The 22,324-nt window shown below is 37.9% G+C and overlaps 1 long non-coding RNA gene across 2 annotated transcripts in view; it reads right to left on the minus strand.

The window, feature by feature from the left end:
* Positions 1 to 22,324, minus strand: part of LOC102154536 — a 151,118-nt gene that overhangs the window by 82,301 nt on the left and 46,493 nt on the right. The window lies entirely within an intron of this gene.

Here is a 22,324-nt window from a genome sequence, read left to right on the forward strand (position 1 = left end):
GGGTTCCCCCCAGGCCTCCCCACGGGGGGAAGCGAGTGCTTGCCAGGCTTGTGTGCAGGGGGCGCGGGTGCAGGTGTGGCTTGTGTGCTGAGGGCAGGGGCTCAGAGGCCTCCCACGACTGGGGGAGGAGGAGGCCGCCTTCGGGCCTGGAGCACTCCCATCACTGTCTTCTCCTTCATGGCTGGTGGGGAAGGTGAGGTATTGCATCCGGCTCTGCTCTCTTTCCCTCCTGGGGGATCTCTCTCGCTGGGCTCACTTTCCAGCTCCATCACCCACTTTCTTTAGAAAGACAACTTTGGTTTTTTTTTTGTTTTTTTGTTTTTTGTTTTTTGTTTTTGTTTTTGTTTTTTTTCTGGGGGAAAAACTATGCTTTGCTAATGCTCGTGTTACACACTGGAGAAGGGGAGAGAGGTGGGGGTCTCGAGTGCAGCTGGGCAACATAGACTCTTCCAGTCGCTCCCCCCCTTAATCCACTCCCCTCTGTGAACTTGTGGATGCAACTTGGGCTGATCTCTCCTCTGACCTTTTGGGCTGCGGTTTTCCTTCTGGTCTTCTGTCCTTTCACTGACTTCCATTTTTCTTTGGGTTGGTTTCCTCCAACCTAAATTGGGTTGCTTTCTTATTTAGCAGAACTCTTAGGGTCTTTATTTTCCGGAAAACAAAACAAATCCTCTTCTGCCTTTTCAGCAGCACTTGGAAAGGAAGGGGAGGTGATCGTGAGGGCTTGGTTTGCTTTCTCATGCTGGAATCAAGATCAAGCGCTGCCCTAACAGACCTGGTCTTTGGAAGGATGGCAGTGCCAGCGGATGGCGGGTAGAAGGGGGACAAGCAGAAGCTGGGAGGCTGGTTAGCAGGATGGCACACGGGTTTGGGTGCAAGATGGTCGGGCTGCTGCAGCAATAGAAAAAGATGAAAGCCTATTGGATATTTTCAAAATTATTCTTTAATTTTAGGAGCCCTAAGAAAATAACGCTATGTGCTAAAATGAAGAGTTCCAGGGATAGATGCCCTGGGAACAGTACATATCTTAAACTTTTATGTGTACAGTCCTGGACACTGAGAAATGATGTTTAAAGTGGTGATACTGAGGTAGTGCGAAATCCTTAATTATGAAAGTAAGAATTCATTATGCACACCAGGCTGCATTTTCTAGGACAAATCTAAAAACCACTTTCAACTAGAGCTAAAAGAATAAGGTTTTAAAATAATATTGTTTTCTAGTTGTGCAGAAACTTCAATTAACCAGGCTTTAAGGATCCAGAGGCCTTCACATCTATTGTTTGTTTGTTTGTTTCATTTCAGTCAGGAAGGAGGGAGGTATGATGGAAATTCCACTTAATTCAGTTATGTGAATGTGTGTTTCGCCTTGTCTTGGGATTTAAAAGAATTCAAACAAATGCTTAGAACAATTTTTCTAGTTTTTTTGGTGGTGTTGGCGCAGGCTTCATATTTTAATGTATTACATAAACTTTGAGCATTAGAGGAGCAGTGTGAAGAGATGGAATTTAGATCACATTTAGTATGATGATCATTGTACTCATCCAGTAAGAAGAAAAATAGAACAACACTACATATTATGGGTCTATTAAAAATGCAACTTTGTCAAGGAAATTTTTCGTTTCCATAATAGTTCAGTAGTTACTCCATTACAATGTAAAATGGTATGGGCAGAGTTATTAACTGTATTCCCAGTGAAGTACACATCTATTTCCTTTGCAGATGTGCACTTTATAATTTCTTCTGTTCATAATTTACGTATTGCCACACAATTCCCTTTTCTCCTAATAACAAAATAAGTGCAAAATGATTTATGAAACTTTTGAGTCTTTTCCCTTTTTTATTTGATCATTAAGAATATTCTAATAGATTCTTTTCTTCAGAGAAAATCTATTTCCATAGATTTCTGCATGTTGTTGGAGAATGTTTTCTTTCATTTACTCATCTCTTTCTGTTTTTCCTGCCTCTTTGTGTTTATTTTAGTCAATAAATAGATGAAAAGAAAATGCCTGCCTAACAAAATGCAAAGTGTATTTTTGTTTGCTAGTTGATAAATTATTTAGAAAAGATGTGGGGAATGATAAAAATATAACCTGCATTAGCAAGGCACTTTTTAAAACTTTCTAAAGCAGCATATGTATGTTCTGTCCCACTCTGGCTCCTTAATGGTCCTATGAGTTAGTGGGGCCAGGCATTAACTTTCCTAAGATGAAGATTGAAATGCTCATTTGCAGAGAGTACCCCCATAGACTGTGGGTACAATCTACATACGTAAATTGTGGTACAGACAACTCTTGATTCACAACTCGTAGCTCTCATTTTGAGAACTACCCTCTACTATGAGTAGAGAACAAAAGCAAAGTCCAGAGTTGGCAATGAATGAACAAATTAAAAATAAAGTATGTATTATTTTTGGCCATCTTCCTAATTGATGTGAAGCCCCCAGTATCTTTATATTGATTGTGCAGATATGTTGATTCGCAATCTTCACTGATTATTTAAATAGCTCAAGTAAACAGATTAATGATGTGCTGTCCTTCATAACATGTGCAAACACATGGCCAATGCTACAGAATCTAGGAACCAGAGGGAAGCCTCTACAAGGGCATTGTCCAGCATTCCGATTTTTTTTGTTGTTGTTTTTTTTTTTTTGCCAGCATTCCAATTTTAAACATGAAGAGGCCAAGGCTTTGAAAGACCCCATGACTTGTCCAGGATCACACTGTTACTAACCTAAGATCCACCAATGAAAGTTCAGTCTTTCTTACTTCCAGCCTAGGCATCAAATCTTCTCCTTAGCCATCTCATCCCATTCACATACTAGTTATTTTTCAAATCGCTGAAAACTAGAGCTCTCAACAAGGAAATTTCTAGCTCTTCTAAGTCATTAATGAGATGGGAATGTCATAGGATTTGTGATCTGTGTTTCATAAATAAATAAATAGTAAGTTGGAGAGAATGGAAGAAAGAATGAAGATTTCTACTAGACTCTTGCTGCACTGTGTAGTCCAAGGGCCAGCAACATCAGGACCACCAGATAGCATACGAGAAAGGCAGGTTCTCCAGCTCCAGGCAAGGCCAGTCTGAATCTGCAAGACCCCTATGTGATTTGTATGCACATTATTGTTGAGAAGCACCAGATCTAAAGCAAGGAGAGTGAGATTTTGTTTGCTCTTCTTCCATCAATCAATCAATTAATTAATTCTTTCCTTCTGTATCTTTTGAGGAAGAGAGCATGAGTGAGGGGGTGGGCAACAGGAGGAGCAGAGAGAGGGAGAGGGAGAGAGAATCTTAAGCAGGCTCCACTCTGAGCACAGAGCCCAACAAAGGGCTCAATCTCACGAACCCGAGACCATGTCCTGAGCCAAAATCAAGAGTTGGACCCTTAACCAACTGAGCCACCCAGGTGCCCCCATCAATTCTTTTTTCTAATGTAAAAAATGTCTTTAAGTGACAAACTGTCAAGATTTGGCTTTCTGAAAGGGTGCAAGTGGTTATTTAGCTTCTATAAGTTATTCTCTGACACATTAGATACCTTTATAAGAAATATCTCCCCCAGAGTTGTAAAATGCTGTCTCTTAAGAAATTGTTCTCTGGGCAGCCCAGGTGGCTCAGCGGTTTAGCACTGCCTGCAGCCCAGGGCATGATCCTGGAGACCCGGGATCGAGTCCCACATCGGACTCCCTGCATGGAGCCTGCTTCTCCCTCTGCCTCTCTCTCTCATTCTCTCTCTCTCTGTCTCTCATGAATAAATAGATAAAATACTTAAAAAAAAGAAATTGTTCTCTATATGCCAGATACTAGAAGTATATAAAGTTCTGTTTTATGAAAAAATAAATGAAGTAATATATTGTATTATAGACACACTATTCATGATGTTACGAATCCTTCTTTGTTTGGAATGCAGAGGTTTTCAGATTTGTCTTTATTTTGTAAAAGACTTAGTCCTATAGATTCCATCTAAGTTTTTAAGCTTTTAAAAGCTCTAAATGAAAAAAAAAATAAAAGCTCTAAATGGAATTAATTTTGTATCTATAATTTTAGAGATAAATGAAAGCAATATGAAATCAATAATGTATTTGTATGTAAACAAATGACCTCCATTGAAAAAACATTTACCTCAATGAAACACTGACCAGTGATACTAGACTTTAAAATAAACATTAAGCAAGCCCAGCATTTATGTAAGATTTTCAAAAGATGCAATTTGAAATGGTTATTATTGTCATGTCTTATTGTATTCAGAGGAGACCAAGGTGAATGAAAGAGCAGTCTGATATTTTTACAGTCCAGACTTGCTCCCCTATTTTCCTTATTTTGTAACAAAGCTTTCAGGGTACACATCAGTGAGGTGAGGAAAACAGAGCCTGACCAGCGTTTTAGGAGATGATCAGGGACTTGAATAAGTGGAGAGAGGATAAGACAGGCCTAGGAAAGATCCAGGTTTGTGAAACCTGAAGTGTGTGCACTGTTGAGTCCCTTCTTAAGGTAAATAGTGCAAATTATAAGTACAAAATTGGGTACAGTATTGTAAGTGGCCCATGCAGATGCTTCCTGGTATCTGCATCTGGAAAGGTATTCTGAATAGATGGAACAGCGTGAACAAAGGAACGGGGCTTGAAATGCTTGCATGGACACAGAGCTATCCATACATAAGACCAGAGAAGACCGTTGAATCCACTGTCACTATGCCAGACAGAGGAATTGTGTAGAGGTGAAGAAGGTATAAAATATGGAGACCATCCCACCATCATCACTACAATGAGAATCCAAACCCATCACCACAAGCTTCAACCTACTGCTGCTGCTTTCTTCCTGCCATATGGGCCTAGGATTTAGGAACTGATGAGTTGTCTGTTTTTTTTCCAAATGTTACTAACTTTTTGGTGGAAAAAGCAGCTTAAAAATAAACCCTGGCTCCAAAAGGGAGGTGACAGATTTCCCGTGAGCATGGTGGTGACTATGTTTATTTTACCTAAGTTGTAAAAGTATTGGAAATTAGAGAAATATTTTCAGTGGAAATAGAGGACAATCTATGTGTTTAAAGGAGTCCATGCTTCTTTCATAAACTTTTTATGGGAATGGATTGGTTTTCCCTTATGGGTATGCAGCAACATCATTTGTGGGTTACTAGATTCTAATGTAATGAAAGGAATTCCAGTTGCCTTCCTCTCCACCCCCCACCACCGCTGCCAACACTTCATAATATTCCCCAATTAATTTGTAATCTCAAATATTATTTTTATTCATTTAAAAGTTATATAGCACTTAGAAGAATTGCCAAGTAATTAAATTTAAGTAAAAATAGTGATCGTAGAAATGTTTGGGGATCTGTAGATGAAAGAAATAAATTAATGAATGTGTTTAGGATGTGCCAGGATAATAAGGTTCCTCGCAATTCCTGGCTGAGAAAATTCTGTACTTCCGAATCCCTGTCTCCTTCATTCATCACAGTCTTGGGAGCTCCTAATTTTAAACTAGTGTGTAGGTGTCTCTCTGCTCACAATAGAACAAGTGAATCAATAAGGGATGAATAGTTTGGGAAGATTTCAATGGCTCCTGCACCTACTTTCATTGCACGCAGGGTACAGATGCATCAAGGTCAAGAGTTACTTATAGACACTGTGATTTCGGTCCAAGAGAAGCATTCTCTTGAGTGGCATTCTCTTGAAATGTATTTGCAAACACACGCAGCAATTTAGACTAACAAAGGCAATCCACGTTGCTAATATATTTGCAGTAGCAGAAGAGATGCTCAAATTCAGGATTCAAATGCAAAGCCAAAAAAGAGACACTTGAATTTAAAAATCAAAACAAAACAAAACCTCACTCGCCAACTTGTATGGTTCCTCCAGTCTTTGCTCTACTTGGATTTTCCTCATTCTAATACATTTACTTCTCTATCTGGTTAAATCCCAAATTGCCACTTCAATTTATCAGCCTGGCACGGTCTCATAGAACAGATCCTAATCCCAATGTCAGCGCCACTCTACAAGGGCTCCTCCTGCTTTAACTTGGTGCTGAGTTGCCCTGGATACAGCTCCCTGCTTAACTCGGTGGCCCTCACAGGGGGCGTTTCCAGCCCGCAGGCAATGCAAATGAGTACAGGAAATATTACATTAATTTCTAGGCACTTCAAATAAGAGTTAGAATGAATCCCTAACTAAATTGGTAGGGAGCAGTTAGGTGACTGCCTTTCCACTCCTGAGTAAGGTGTCTCCCTGCTGATTGACAGGTGGCCCGCTTTGGAGCAGGGGGAAAGGCTGGGAGTTTAAACTTCGCTCCCACCAACGTGGCTTTGACATAAGCAGGGGAGAGCGTCATCATCGTGGCTCAGATATATTTTCTCTTAAAATCCTGCTCTGTTTTACACACGTATATAAAAATAGAAGTACTTCCAGGTTTGTATTTGTGTGTGTGTGTACATGGTATATAGTTTATATATCCATAGGAATTTTAATATGCTGGGGTTTGGGGTGGGCTTGGTGGACAGCTTGTTAGCAATGCCCTCTGCTCATCCAAATCCTATCATCCCACAGTCCCATCCCTCTGCCTCCATGAAACACATTTGTGTTCACTGGAACTACCATGATGCTCATTGAGAAGCTGGAGAGTATGTCTTCCAGGCTAAGACTTCCTAGGTTAAAAATTTGCCACTCATGGTCTGTGTGTTTCCGAACAAGTTTCTGAACCCTTCTGTGCCTCGGTATCCTCATCTGGAAAAGTGGGATAACAAACTGATTAGGATAGATGCGATGATGAAATCAGATAGAGCAGTGCACGTTATACTGTGTATGATAAATACACAACGAATGTTCGTTATTATTTCCTTACGAGATTAGCAAGAAACAATAGAATACGGTACATCATTAATGACAAAACTCAAGCAGCCTCTTTGGTGCTCTCTTTCTACCAGCTCCTTACATGACCATTTCTCAGGGCTCCCTCTTGGCTCTGCTTTTCCTCTGACCCTAAAATGCTGCCAGTTCCTCTTATTTGTCTCCATGACCGTCCCTACCACATACCAGCTTGAACTCCACGTCTCTTTTGAGCATCAGACCTGCGTACTGAACTGACTGTCACACAATTCTCTGGTCGCTCTTACCAAAAATACCACAAAATCATCATGTCCAGAGCCGAACTAATTTCCACAAAATTCCCCGAATCCACATCCCCTTCTGTATTTGGTATCTAAGTGGATAACACTGCCATTCGCCTTTCACAAAATAAACTTGAGTGTGGATTGAACGTCTTCCTTCAAACACCACACCTTATACATTTTACACCCTAACTATCTGTTGAGTTGACCTTCTCTTCTCCATGTTCGGTACCACTATTCGTTTCCTTCATTACTATTTCTTGCCTGTGTTACTATAAGAGACCCCAAGCGGTCCTCTTGTCTCCATTTCCACCTTTGTGTTTATCCAGAAGACCCTTCTAATGATAGATCAGATTTCACGTCCTCCATGGTAAATATTCTCCAGTGGCATGCATTCTATACTGTCAGGGCAAAGCCAAGCACCAAGCGTCAGGCACACCATAGCCTGCCAAGAATGCAGATTAAGACCTGATTCCTGTCCATTCCGCTAGCCTCTATGTATTACACTTCTTCATGCATATTCCGTCTTTGTGTAATTTAGACAACCGGCCTGTGCTTGAACAAGCACCGTTGTATTCTCACCCAGTTTGAGTGGTGGGATGTGGGGAGGTTATTAAGCATCCTAGGACTACCTAAGTTGAAATTTAGGCTCTGGGTAACATTGGGTGGATTACTTCACCCCTCTGGTCCTTGCTTTTCTCAACAATAAAGGGAAATATAACAGTATCTGCTATGTACAATAGTGGAGATCAGTGAAGCAGAGAGAACAGCAAGTGCTCAATGTAAAATAGCTCTTATTATTCTTATCGCACATTCTTTCGTCCCTCTACTGCCATTCTCCTACAGCCTGGTTTGGCTAATATTTTCTCTTTCTTTAAAACTTAGCTCTTGTTGCCTATTCCAAAAAAAAAAAAAAGGTTCTGTGGTGGCCCTCTCCTCTGGGCTTTCACTGCATCCCATGAATACCTCTATCACCGTGCTGCCCTTAACTTTGTGTAGGCATTTACCTGGTGTGTGCTGTTTTATCTCTGTCTTCCCTCAACCGAGCGCTTCATACTGCCCCGATAATTGTTGAGCAGTTTGCTTAAGAATGTAAGTCAGTGTTTAAAGAAGACTTGAGCTTGAGCCTGGGAGTTAACTACTTACTTGCTCTGTGACTTTGGGCAAGAGAAAGTTAGTTTTCTCATAGGGTTGTTGGAATTATTAAATGTATGTGATTATGCTTTAAGCACTCTAAAAATATTAATTATCTGAAGAGCTGAAGATGGAAGTAGTATTTCTACCAGATTTTGCCTTGATGTATAAAAGCCATTTACCTTTGTTGTTCAGCTGTGTGCCTAGTTATTCATTAATTACTTTTCCTCTGAGATATCACAGCATAGACACTCTGGCTGAGAGATGTCATGAGATAGAAAAAAGAAAGAGGGATCCCTGGGTGGCGCAGGGGTTTGGCGCCTGCCTTTGGCCCAGGGCACGATCCTGAAGACCCAGGATCGAATCCCACGTCAGGCTCCCGGTGCATGGAGCCTGCTTCTCCCTCTGCCTGTGTCTCTGCCTCTCTCTCTCTGTGTGACTATCATAAATAAATAAAAAAATTAAAAAAAAAAAAAGAAAAAGAAAAAAGAAAGAATGCTGGCCCAGAGGCATGAAACCCGGTGCTATTCTGTATTTATTCCTGAATGCTTTGGGTAAGGCGGTGGCCTATCTGAAACTCAGTGTCCTCATCTCTCATAGAAGGCTTCGGTTCCTCCTAGCGATGGTGTGATTTGTACCCTCTGAATGAACACTGTAGTGATGGTTAAATTCTTAGGTACTTTAGGATACTTAGTCACCTCATCTTTCCTCCTTTTCTCCATTTCTACCAAAAACCAAACATCACCGGCTAATGTTTTCTATGTGGTTTTTAAAGCACTTGTCTATGTGGTATGGGATTGATTGGTAATCTTTCTTTTTAAAGATAGATCTATCTATCTATCTATCTATCTATCTATCTATCTATCTATCTAATATATCTATCTATCTATCTATCTATCTATCTATCTATCTATCTATCTATCTAAGAGAGGGAGAGAATTCATACCTGTGCATGTGCAAGCAGGGGGAAGGGCATAGAGAGAGGGAGAGAGAATCTCCAGCAGATTCCCTGCTGAGCATGGAGCCTAATGCGGGGCTGGATCTCACTATCCTGAGATCATGACTCTGAGATCACGACCTGAGCTGAAATCAAGACTCATATTTAGCCGACTGAGCCACCCAGGTGTCCTGGTGAAAGAGCTTTAGAACTTAATGTGGGATCATACTGCCAGAGAAGGAGGGGTGGTGGGAATGGGATGATGATGACTGAGAAGCCTCTGTTCTTTCGAAGTCAGAAAACATATGATATTTTAATGGGCGAGCCACCAAAAAATGTTTTAGGTTTTATATCATGAAAGGAAAATACATTGTAAGGTCTGCTTTAAATAGCAAGTGACTAGACAAAAAATGCAACAAGATAGATAATACTTAGTATCCGGTCCTAACCAGGCACATGGCTTGGAGAAGGGCAGGAGAAACTTGATTAAAGTTTCATTTGTCAGATGGAGAAACTGAGGCACAGTTGTACAAATTCACCTAGCTAATAAAAAGGGCATGTGAGATTTGAATTCAGGCAGTCTACCTCCAGAATCTGAATCATACCTACTATATTATAAGCCAGGAAGTATAATTTTAACATTTGTGTTGGAAGGTTTTCCTGGGGTGGGAGTGGATGCAGAAAAAAAGATAGCAAGTTTTAAAGGAAAAAAGGTAAAAGTGGAATGTCCAAAATTCTAGGGTGTGGCCAAAATAGTTACTTATCTTTTTGCATCTTCAAAATATGTAGGACTTAATTATCCCATATCCTGTATGTTTAATCATATAGGATCGGCTCTGAGAAATGAGTTAGTGCCAGATGATATGGGCAAATATGAATTACCATTTGTCATGTGTCACAATAACACTGACATGAAGGGCCATGTTTCTTCTCATTCGTAGGTTCTTCAATATACTGGAACATTTAGTGTGAATGGGTTTTTTTTTTTTTTTCCTGTCAAAATAAGTGAAGAAGTATAAAAGAATATTTAACCCCTATTTTCCGTGGAGCACTATAAATTTGGAAAATTATCAAAATTGTCAGTTACATTTTTTTTCTTCAATTTTTAAAATGTTTTAATTTCAAATTATATCACACGATTAGTAAAAGCATATAAAACATAAAGCACAGCTTTAATGATTATTTCCAAGTGAACATCCATGCAGCTCTCATTCTGGCCAATAAAGGAACATTCCCAACAACCTAAAAATGCCCTTTCCCTATCTAGCACCCCATCACAATTCATTCTTTTCCATAAGGTAGCCACTATTGTAATGTCAGTTTTATTTTTAACTCTCTTTTTTAAATAATCAAATATCCATCAAACCACAAAGCCTAAAAATTATCTTACTCTCTACCATCGATCCACTGAGTTACTAATTTAACAATTGCATCGTCATACCGTGCAATGCCGAGTTTATAAATGTAATTCACGAAAAGTCACCAGTGTTTGAGGAAAAAGTTATACTATTTATTTCTAAAGAATCATTGCTGTTCACTAAGGGAGAGTGTCCTATGTTTTCATGTAATAAGAGCTAGGATGATAGCTATTAAATGCTGTTTCTGTAGAATAGAGTCAGTTTGATGACAACTATATATTCTGTTTGTATTTTACAAAGAACTTTTGAAATTGTTTTCTCAATGCTGTGATAAAATGGAGGTAAACATTATTATTACCACCTTTTATAGGTGATAGATGAGCTAATATCATTAGTACTCCTCTCGCAGAGAGGTTGGGTGAAGTGCCCAGGAGCACACAACCAGGAAGTGGCACTGTGGAGACTCAAAGCCAGGTCTCTGCGTCTCACCCTTTCCACTTGATCCTTCTGCTTCTTTTAAAATGAAATGTTTAATAGCCATCTTTTAACTTTTCAAAGTAACAAATAGTTCACTAGGTTCTTTTAATTCAGAAGACTTCTTAGCAGCCCGGGAAGGTAGGTAGAACAGGAGTTTTGAGTCTCATTTGGTGAAAAAGCTGAGGTTCAAAGATGCAAGGTGATGACATTCAGTCACATATCCAGCAGGTAGTAGAGTCTGGTTTGAAGTCCTTTATGTGGATTCCAGAGTGAGGTGGAGGATGAGAGGAAAGCGGGACCCCCGAGGGGTCCCATCGTTTTTTCCGTCCTTCGCCTCTGACCACTGTGGCCACAGATGCTGTCCTTGACCGCCAGGGAAGACTCAGGAAGTGGCTGAGACTAAAGTTTGGGGAAGTGGCCCCCTCATTGTGGAAAGACTATGGTAGGAGGAGGGAGGAAGATGGAGGAGAAATTAAAAGAATAGAAGAGAATACAAAAGTGGTCCTGAACTTTCAAGTAAGAGATTTATCATGAAAAGGCGAATATGCCAGCCAGGGACTACCTTACTATCTATGACGTACCCTGAAGAGCAATGATGACTGAAGAGAATGACACATCAGGAAAATGAATCATTAGATTGGTTTTGAAGTCAATTGGATAAAAGTATAGTTTCATTCCTCTTAATAAACTTTCACATTTTTTTCTCTAGCCCTATTATTCCCAATTTGGGGGTGTTTAGAGATAACTTTTAGCTCTATTTCATCTACAATAACATGTGAAGATGAAAAGTATCTATACCTCATCTGTTTTTCAAGCATCTTTTCTTGGTTTTTCTGCCTGGTGTGCCTCAAAGAGGCATGTAAAACTCTTTCCAGGGGCACCTTTGTGGCTCAGTCAGTTAGGTATCTGACTCTTGATTTCAGCTCAGCTCTTGATCTCAGAACCGTGGGATCCAGGCCTGCATTGGGCTCTGCACTCAATGCAGAGTCTGCTTGTCTTTCTCCCTCTACTCCTCCCCCTGCCCTCTCTCACTCTCTCTTTCTCTCTCTCAAATAAATAAATAGATAAAATCTTTTAAAAAAACAATAAAATTCTTTCCACAAGCATTTAAGACATATCCTAATTTAATAGAATAATAAGCACATGCCTTATAGCACTCTTAGGAGGGTAAGAAAGGGAGATCCCAAACCAAACCATTATAGGGCATTGCAGCCCTATAAAGGTAAAGAGACTTCATCAAAGTAGATCCAGGAGGACCAAGTCTTATTTACTACAGAGCTGGAACAGGTAGCTAATTTTATAAAGTCATTTCCTGACCACAAACATCAAAGTGATGATGATATCAGTGCATTGCCATTCCTCCCTCAAATATTTACTCACATGTAAAACCAGAATTAGAGAAGCAACATCAAGCAGGGTTTCACAGTCCAGTCTTTGTCTCAGAAAGAATCTTATTTGTTGTTGTTGTTGTTTTTTCTCATTCAAACTATTTTGAGATTTCATATGCTTAAACTCAATCATAAAATTGAATTCAGATATAACCTTTTGCAGTATGTGGAGCTAATGAAATCACCCCAAAGGTCATTTGCTTAAGCAATAAGCACTTCAAATTGATCATGATCAGTTAAGCTATCAACTCCATGTAATGATTTTTTTCTCTCCTCTTTTTCCTTTTAGTACTTACTCAAGTACCAGAATTAGAAGATCAGTTTGTCCCTAGTGTTTAACATCCAATTTTCTACCAATCAGAACACCAGACATGCTCTGTTAGATTTATGATGCTCTTAAAATGAGTTTTACTTTACAAGTCAAGGTACAATCACCAATTTTGTTGACATATTATTACAAACTATGTAAAACCTTAGATAAAAGCCAAAAAGGAAATAAATCTGTGTACCACGCATCTAATAATTAGATATTGTGGGAAATTTTGAAATATGTGAGGATGTGGTTGTAGACATATCTATGAAAATAAAGGACACTAATTCAAATTCAATATTTTTAGCTCAGTGTTCAAGATCAATTTTTATTTCTTTCTCTTTAATAGCAGTTTGGTAAGTCAGACTGTATATAATAACATTATGTATCAACTTTATGTCAATCAAGTAAAAATAATTGTCAGTAAACTTAAAAAAACAAATTCACATACTGTTATCATGGGTTATGTATCACAGTTCCTTTAAAAATTTCTAGGAATATGGGACACGTGGGTGGCTTAGTGGTTGAGTGTCTGCCTTTGGCTCAGGGCGTGATCCTGGTCCCGGGATCGAGTCCCACATCGGGCTCTCTGCGAGGAGCCTGCCTCTCCCTCTTGTCTGCATCTCTGCCTCTCTCTCTGTGTCTCTCATGAATAAATAAATAAAATCTTAAAAAAAATTCTAGGAATCATGTGACAAAACTTTGGCCTTATAGTTAGGAGACTGACTTCAATTGTTCTAAAAAATATAATTATTTATCATATGAATATATGCCAACAGTTCCTCTTTGTTTTTTATTTGGATGCTCAATATTGGGCCAGTTCATAACACATAACCTCTCCTCTGGAAAATGAACAGGGAAAGAGGAGTGGGAATTTAAATAATCAATTGCATTACCTAGTCAACAACCCCAGCAAGGCAGCTGATGGTTCCTGAGGTTGAAAAGAAATTAAAATGAGGTTTGGAGACTGTGGGTTTAATTTTTTCTTCCTAGTATGTATTCCAACCTAGTGTATCAAGTAACCTCTACTGTTGGAGACAGAGATCAGAGGAGGGGACAAGTTAAATGGATAATGGTGCTTCCCCCAGAACCATAAAGTCATTGTTTACCTACCTCTCAGATTCTGAATATATGATTTATAGAATAATCTACCACTGTTCTTTCATCAGTGAAAGAACTATTTCTTCTATTTCTCATAAAGCCTTTATTTATTTTGTATTCTATCCAAGATTTTCATTTTGGCTAAAATATTGTAAATGCGATGATATTAATTTGGTTATTCTTTTCTTGCATCATTCAGATCATTTGTTTTGGATCCCATGTACAACATATAAGCAAATCCTGTTGGCTCTACCTTCAAAATGTGTCCTGAATCCAATCATTTATCTTTATCTCCAAGTCACTACACCTCTCACCTAGACCACAGAAAAAGTTCCTGACAGGTCTCCTTGCTTTTACTCTAGCCTCGGCTAGTCTACTTCTCACAAAACAGTAATTCTTTCCAAATTTAAATTACATCATGTCATTCCCCTGCTCCATCACACTTCGAACAACACACTAAGTTCTCACCATAACTTATGGGGCCCTGCAAGATCTGACATCAGGCTTCCCCATTTTCACCCCTCTTCTGTGTTCCAACTACATGGCCCCCTTTGCAGCTATTGGACACACAAGCAAGCTCTCTCTTTAGGGCCTTTGCTTTTACAGTCACCTCCACCTGACGGGTTCTATCCCCAAATACACATGATTCATGCCTTCACTCCATTTAGGTCTTCACTCAAATATCAGCTCCTCAGAAAAGCCCTCTCCGACCATCCCATCTCAAGTGGGTCTAAGTCTCCCTGTTCCTCTATGTTAGTTTTCCTCAGAGCACTTATTGCTATCTAAAATAATATTATTGGTTAATGGCTCTGTTGGTTACTTGTTCGGCTTTATCCAAAATATCTGCCCCAGAATATGAACTCACAGAAGTCAAAGACTTCCCTCTTCCACACCTCCTCCTCCTTCCTCTTTTTCTTTTTCTTCTTCTTTAGCAATTTTATACCTGGGAAGTGGAACTAGTGCTTAGAATGTAGAAGGACTTGAAAAATTTGTTGAAAGGTTATTTGAGGAATGAATTTTCTTATTAGTATAATGTGACATAAGTATCACACATTTTTTCCCCAGATAGTTTACCAATGGTCACAGGACCCTGCTCCTTTCTCCACTGATAGACATGCTCATCATTGTGACAGTAAACTAATACACATTTGCTTGTGTTTGTGGGGATTCCTCGTCTATCTCGCTCTTTTGGAACCAGTATCATGCTGCTTTAACCATTGTAGTTTTGTGATGTATTTTGATAACTGACAGTGTCAGTTCCTTCCCCAATACTCTTTCCAAATTCTTATCTATTCTTGCTCATTCTTCTTACTTAGTTTTGACAGTTGGTCATTAGAATGACCCCTTCAAAAAAGTTAGATTTTAGCTGGAATTACGTATGGCTATGAGTTATGTATAGCTGAATTTATTAACTATGAATATTTTGCATCTTTTACAATGATGGGTCTTTCCAATTCAAAATAAATATGTTCTCTCCATTTATTCAAGTCTTTTTTAAATGGCTCAATAAAACTTAGTTGTTTTCTTTATTTCTGCACATTTCTCATTAGGTTTATTCTCAAGGATTTTGTATTTCAGATATTATGTATAAGTGGTTTCCAATTGAGATTTAGCTATATTTTAAGTGATATTTTCCAGTAAGTCCCACCTGGTAGTTAGCTTTCTCTCTGTGCTGTGCAACTGAAGATTTGAGTTCAAGTATTTTCAAAGAGTGAGTTCATTTTTTCATCTCATGGTTTTGTTGTTTATGGATTTAATAAAATCATATATTTCTAAAAATTCCACATTATGGTCATCTGTCCTGATCCCACCTCTCCCTATTCCCTTTATCAAAATAATTAATAGAATTTGTCATTTGCATTTATACAAAAGTTGCTTGTCTGTTGAACATTTTATCAATCATCCACCCAGAAATACACCATGACAATTAGTTTCACACCATTCAAATATTACAAGTCAGTTGAAATTAATTTTTGAAGAAAAAAAGGAACTGTTTTCCTTTTCAAGCATATAGATAAAAAGAATTTTCTATATTGTGTCTGGCAAGGAAATAACTCATTCCTTTTTTAAAGAAATAGTCTAAACAATGAAAGGTAAAGCCAAAAGAAAAATCACAAGATCTTAAATTAGAAAATACAATAATGTAAGTAGAAAATATCATAGGTACAAAAATAATTCAGATCTGTACAATATACTTCTTCTTGTATCATATGTATATTTTATAGATTTGGTTTATATAATTGCCAGAAATACGTTACATAAGTCAGAAATAACCCTGCAAATCCTAGGGGTTTTTTTCTGTTTATTTGCAAAATTTCAGGATTTAACAAATGTTTCTTTTACTACATGTATTGCCATTGCTTTTCATGTGCACATAGTATACTCTTCTCAGCTCCAGTGCAAGACACCCACACCAGATACTGTCTTGGAGAAGGTCCAGGGCTCGGAAATATAATTTATCCTCATTAATCACTGTACGTAGGGTGTTCTGGGATGAAATCATTTAGAGTGTACTATATGTTATAATATGAATAATCTAAAATTACCACTGTGACTTCCATTTGAAAAACTGTAACACCTTCTTGGTGAGGATTTTGCCCCCCAAATAAGAATTATTGATAAAATTATGTCACATTAGCTGTACAGGTCCAATAATCCCATGGTGTTTTCTAAAAGAAGATAGTCAAAAAATAAAAATAAAAGAAGCTGGTCAGTTAGACCTGTATGCTTTTTTATGTCTCACATGGCAAAAATAAAATCCCTCTCTTACTTGATTTGTTTAGTATGTATCCTTCTGCTTCTCTTGATGATGTTAATGAGTAATACAAATAGCATGCTGATAGTTGGTTTCAGAAGACCCGTTTAAAAAGATGTCCACTTCTGAAGTGGGATGCTGATATTTTCTCCCTTCTTTTCTGCCATAGGAAAACAAGCTAAAAACAAATCCAGGGAAAATGTTCCTCATATTATATGAGGGAGGTGGCAATATTTCCATACTGAAGTGGGCTGGGGTAGGGACAAGAGTAAGGAGCAGTGTAGCTCCAGCCAATGCAAAGGAGACTCCCGTGGAGTCAACGACACACTTGTCTTTGAGAACTTGAGGGTAGGTGGCTTTAAATTAAATATTAACATTTAAAAAAATGAGGTCTTGGCTGGCTGTCACTACACAGAGGAGACCTAAATTGGGCTGTGGCCCTGAGGTCCCAGCTCCACTGGCAGACACTGCACTGAGAGAGGACGAAGCAGTCTGCCTGTAGTGGGAGGTGGGCTTGCAACTTCATTTTCCTCTGACATGTTTTGTTGGCTGATTAATAGGCTGACACTAATTTAAGTCTCAGCAGACTAGAATGTTCTGTAACAGTATAGAGAAGGAGGGGGTTAGGGGGTTGGGAGGGGGATAACAGAATGTGAGATGTCTCAGATTTGGGCCCAGGGAAACCCAGGGCATATTTTAAAGACCTTACCCGCTGGCAAATTGAGAATGAAAAAGCCAGTGCCTTAAACAATTAATTTTGCTAATCATGCAATCTAAATTGTCACACTTAAGTATCTCAGTGTTGACCTGTTTAGACAATACGCCTTAATCCACAGGGGAGTAGTTTCAGTAGATCATGTTTAAGTTAGCTAATTAATATCAAAAGCAGTGTGGAATTGACTAACAGGTAATTTAATCAAAAGATAATTAAAACTATTGAAATTTATAAATTATTATTTAATTAATATTAGTTAATATTATAATTTTCAAAGTCTGAATTATGCTGATTAAAGGGTTCTCTCATAAATACCACTGAAAATTAATTACAAATGAATATAATCTGCTGAACATCCTCTTAATGGACTTCCAGCTATTCTTGACTTTTGCAATAAATAAACATTAGACCCCATACTGCATCCCATCTTCCTGAATGTATTAAGTATTCTGAAAATATTAAGGCCATTAACTCCTTGGATTTCTAAGGGAATTGACACAGACAGTAGCACCTTTAATAGCAGAGAGGTTGATTCTTTTGTTGCATTATTAGGTGTCAGGATATATAAGGTTCTGAGAGTGGAGCTCAACTAGCCATTGACTATTTGGCGCCTCTGTCCGTGCGGCTCAATCAAATTCCTTCCTACTCCACTTTAGAGAAGTTTCCAGAAGATAGGTGGGCAGGAAATTGCAGCGGAGGGACAGTTCTGATCTGGAAGGTTGCCCTAGGGCCTTTGCTTTCCTCTGTACTCTGCTACAATCCCTACCCCATGGGTGACTTCGTTAGGAATGAATTGAATCCAGGAGGGTATGATTGGAGAACTGTGAAAATCAGACCTTGTCAAAGGAACCCAACAGCTTAAGATAGAGTTGTGTTGTATTTGCCAAGAATAGAGAGAGATAAAGGGGAAGCGGGGGGTGGAGGGGGTGGTAGGTAGGACTAGATATTTTCTCCCCTCTTATCTACCATAGGAAAATAAGCTAACAACAAATCTAGAGAAAATGTTGTTCATATTATATTAGGGAGTTGGCAATATATCCATACTGAAGTGGGCATATACCCTCAAGAGCACTGTGGAGACAACTCTTTATTGCTGTTTCTCCCAGTATTTAATTTTTTGACTGTTAAGGGATCTAGAAAGAGGAAATGGAAACCAGAAAGCTGAGCCAAAGGGAACTCTCTTTGGTCATTGAGGATTTGTGCTATTAACCTTTCCTAATAAACTGGAAATGGAGGGCCCTCCGCCTGCCCCCACCTCCAGCGTATAGTATCTAGCACTTTGGGGGTGCCCTGTAAATATAAAATGACCTCTCTGCCTATATTTATGAGGTAGTTAGATGCTGAATGGGATGTCGCATAACCTAATACTACATATAGAAGCCCCTGGCTGAAATGTATATGCAGTAAAGACAGATTTACAGCTGCCTTGAGTTTCCCTTTGAATTTCCAAGATTTATCGGAGCTTAAGGTCTCAACATTAGTTTACGCTGCCAGAGCATTCTTCAGAATTCATGCTAGAGCAGGATCTTGGGACTAGTGCTGAATTTCCTTTGATGAACATATGCTTTTGGTCTCCCGTTTTCTCTGGAGACTGTGATTGAAATTGAGGGTTATGGGCTTCATTTTGTTTTAGTCATTGACTCTGGACCACTATCAAAAATCTCTTTCTTAATTGGAGCATTTTGGGGAAGCTAATGAAGGAAAAATCTTGTCCCTTAAAAATTGAATCACAGCTGCAGATAAGACTGACATATTCAGTTCTTAGAAAGAGGCAATCAATGTTGCATGCGTCAGGTGAGTTCATTTCTCGAGCTCAGCTTTAATAGCTTATAAAGAAGATTGATTAAGTTCTTGTCTGATAGATCAATAGTAGAATGAAACTGAGCTTCCCTCCTTCCCTTCTAAAATGTGGATTCCTGATTTGCTTAAAGGCAGAGAAAAGGCAAACATTATTTGTGTGTTGCTTTTCTCCTCCAACTTATTAACAGCAGCTGCTATAAACAGGCAGATTTTTTTTTTATTAAGTTACCTATATTCAACATTTGAGAAAGCTCATTAATTTACTCAATAAATAGTCTGTTTCTTTCTGCTTCTCTGAATGGTTCTGGTCTAGATAAAGATGAAAGTGGTAACACTGAGAACTTAAGGAAACTTCACATGAGTTTAAACCTTGAGATTCCAAATCTGCTGTCTGTTCTGGGTAGTGAGTATTAGCAAATAAGTGTATGAACTTTTGAGTTTTATACATTTCTGTTCTATTTTTAATGTGGAATATTATGTTTTTTCTAAAGTAATAATTTTCTTTAATTATATTATCAATATAAAATGCATATGCAGACTGTACTTATGTACCTATTCCCCAATTTAGTTCATTCAGTTTACATACTCATTTTCAGATTTTTTTGTTCTTTCTTTTTTTATCTCTTTAGTCTGTGGAATCATGGCAGTTGACATTAAACTATAAAGCGTGATGATTAGGCAGATAATTATCAAATGTTTTCCAACAAAGATTAACTTTATCAATAGAATTATTTTTAAATGCCATAATTTCTAGTTACTATAATATATTGGGCAGATTTTTTCTGCTTCCTAAAGTAAAAATTACATGAGAAAGAATATATTATATGAACAGATATACGTTACTGGACAGTATTGCAACCATGATTTATTCGAAGGTTAAACGTGGTTTGTTAAGAATTCAAAAAGCTTTCTGGGTGGGTGAAATTCTTTTTCTACTAATTTTGCATCATCTCTTGTTATACAGTTTTTCATCTCCCATGTATAGTTTTTGTTTGGCTTTATTTTGAAGGACCAGGGCAACCTTCTTGGCCTAACTGCAATAAATATTTCAAACTTCATAGGATCTTAAAGGAAAGAAATACTTTAAATTTTCAGAAATAATTACTTAAAATAACAGTATAAATGTTGTTTAAAATTACATTTAAATGATTTTTATGTTTTAACTGAAATTGATAGCACAGAAAAAATGTTTTATGTTACAACAAAGGCCTTTTTATGGTACTATAAGAGCAAGCATGCAACTTTTTTTTTTATGATTTATTTGAGAGAGAGAGTGCAGGGTGAGGGGCAGAAAAAGAGAGAATCTCAAGCAGACTCCCCTTTGAGCATGGAGCCTGATGCGAAGTTCAGCCCAGGACCTTGAGATCATGACCTGGACTGAAATCAAGAGTCAGACACTTAATGGACTGAGCCATCCAGGGGTCCCAAGCATGCAACTTTTAGTTATATATTGTTCTTACTGATTTTTAATTAGTAGCATAAGTATGGTAATATGATAGGGAAATATTTAGGATTCAGATCCTTTCAAGGTCTTAGTAACTACAGGTGGTGTTTACATTTTACATTTCCTTCCGTACTGTCTTATCAGATAATTTTTTGGATAAAAGTCCTCAGCCTGATGGCACAGAGTAAGGTTTATGTTACTAATGTCTTTTAGTAAACATTTTATCTATTACACATTTTAATTAAAAAAGGCTTGGGGGCCCTGGTTGTCTCAGTCGTTAGAGCATGTGACTCTTGATCTTGGGGGCATGAGTTTGAGCCTCATGTTAGACATAGAGATTACTTAAAAGAATGTAAATTAAAAAGGCTCAAGAAATTAAACATTGACTCTATAGGGAAATACCTTTGCCTCTTCCCTTAGAATATGTGGACAGAAGAGAAATATGACAAAGGAAATTATGTTATAATTTTTAGATGCTTTTATTTCTGTTTAATTTGAGCAGCTTATTGTCATGTTTTAATTAACATGAATTAGAATACAGATGGTGATTGTGAGTATATTTTAGGGCTCCAGTATTTTATGATTATAGCTTTATATTTTCTCTGCTTAGAAAGTTTTATTTAAATGATGCTAAGAGGGTAGATCTTTTGTTAAGTGTTGTTATCACTAAAAAATAGTATTAAAGAGTGAGTGCAGTAGGAAACTTTTGGAGGTGATGCCTATGTTTACAGCATGGATCGTGGTGATAGATACTTATCTCCAAACTCATCGAGTTGTATACATTAAATATGTACAGCTTTATGATTGTTAAACAAAGATATAAATTAACTCCTTTTCAACTGAAAAAATATTCTGTGTGGATATTTCTCAACCTTATCTGAATCTCTGAATCATTAAGCTTTTTACTATAAATATTGTAACTCCCCTTAATATTTTGAGATGAAATTCATATTTAATATAACTTGCTATACACATAATTTGTTTTAAAAATCAACAAAATTCACTAATTGTAATGAAGGAAAAGGAAAAGGAGTTTGAATTTATAATAAGGTAATATGTATATCTGGAGTGAAAGATTGGGAGAACTACACCAACAGATGGAACAAAGTTGACCAAGACTTGTCATAATGGCTATGATGGCGATGACTCACCACTGCTGGTAGTGCTGTGATATGTTGGCTATTTAGACACAGGAGTGGCTTTGCCATCAGGGATGTGCTTTACCAAATGATGAATAGCTCTTGGTAAGGTTATGGACAAAATAATGTGTAATCTTCCCTTGATTATGTGGTCACTGCATTCCCAGAAAATTCAGTTCATGCTAAATTTGTAGCAGAAATGCTTTGTGTGGTTGTGTCAAATGGAGTTATAGCCTAGGCTCAAATCATTATAAATGGGTTTTTCTACTACATGAATGTGTTGCAAGACAATAAAAAAATATTCAGGATGTAGATTGGTTTTTTGTTTTGTATTAGATTGACTCACTTATTACAAGATACGTAGCATCCTGGCTTCCACCCACTGACTGCTGAAAGGATCCTCTCCATCACTGTAACTACCATAACTGTCCCCATGTTTTCCAAAGTGACTCCTAGGGCTTTCCATTAATAAGCACATGATTACCAGTGAGTACTACTATCCTATATGAAGGAGAGAGATAAGTGGCCCTACTCTAAGCTGAGTATCATTGAGTCTTTACTATTTGGGTTCAATTACAGTAAGTAAATAGGCTAAATTCACACAAATATAAAATATGATCTCTGTCAAAAGCTTTATTTTGGACTTTAAGGTACTTGAAATTATAACAGA

This window comes from Canis lupus, chromosome 10, assembly GCF_011100685.1.
Source record: "Canis lupus familiaris isolate Mischka breed German Shepherd chromosome 10, alternate assembly UU_Cfam_GSD_1.0, whole genome shotgun sequence".
Lineage (NCBI taxonomy): Eukaryota > Metazoa > Chordata > Mammalia > Carnivora > Canidae > Canis > Canis lupus.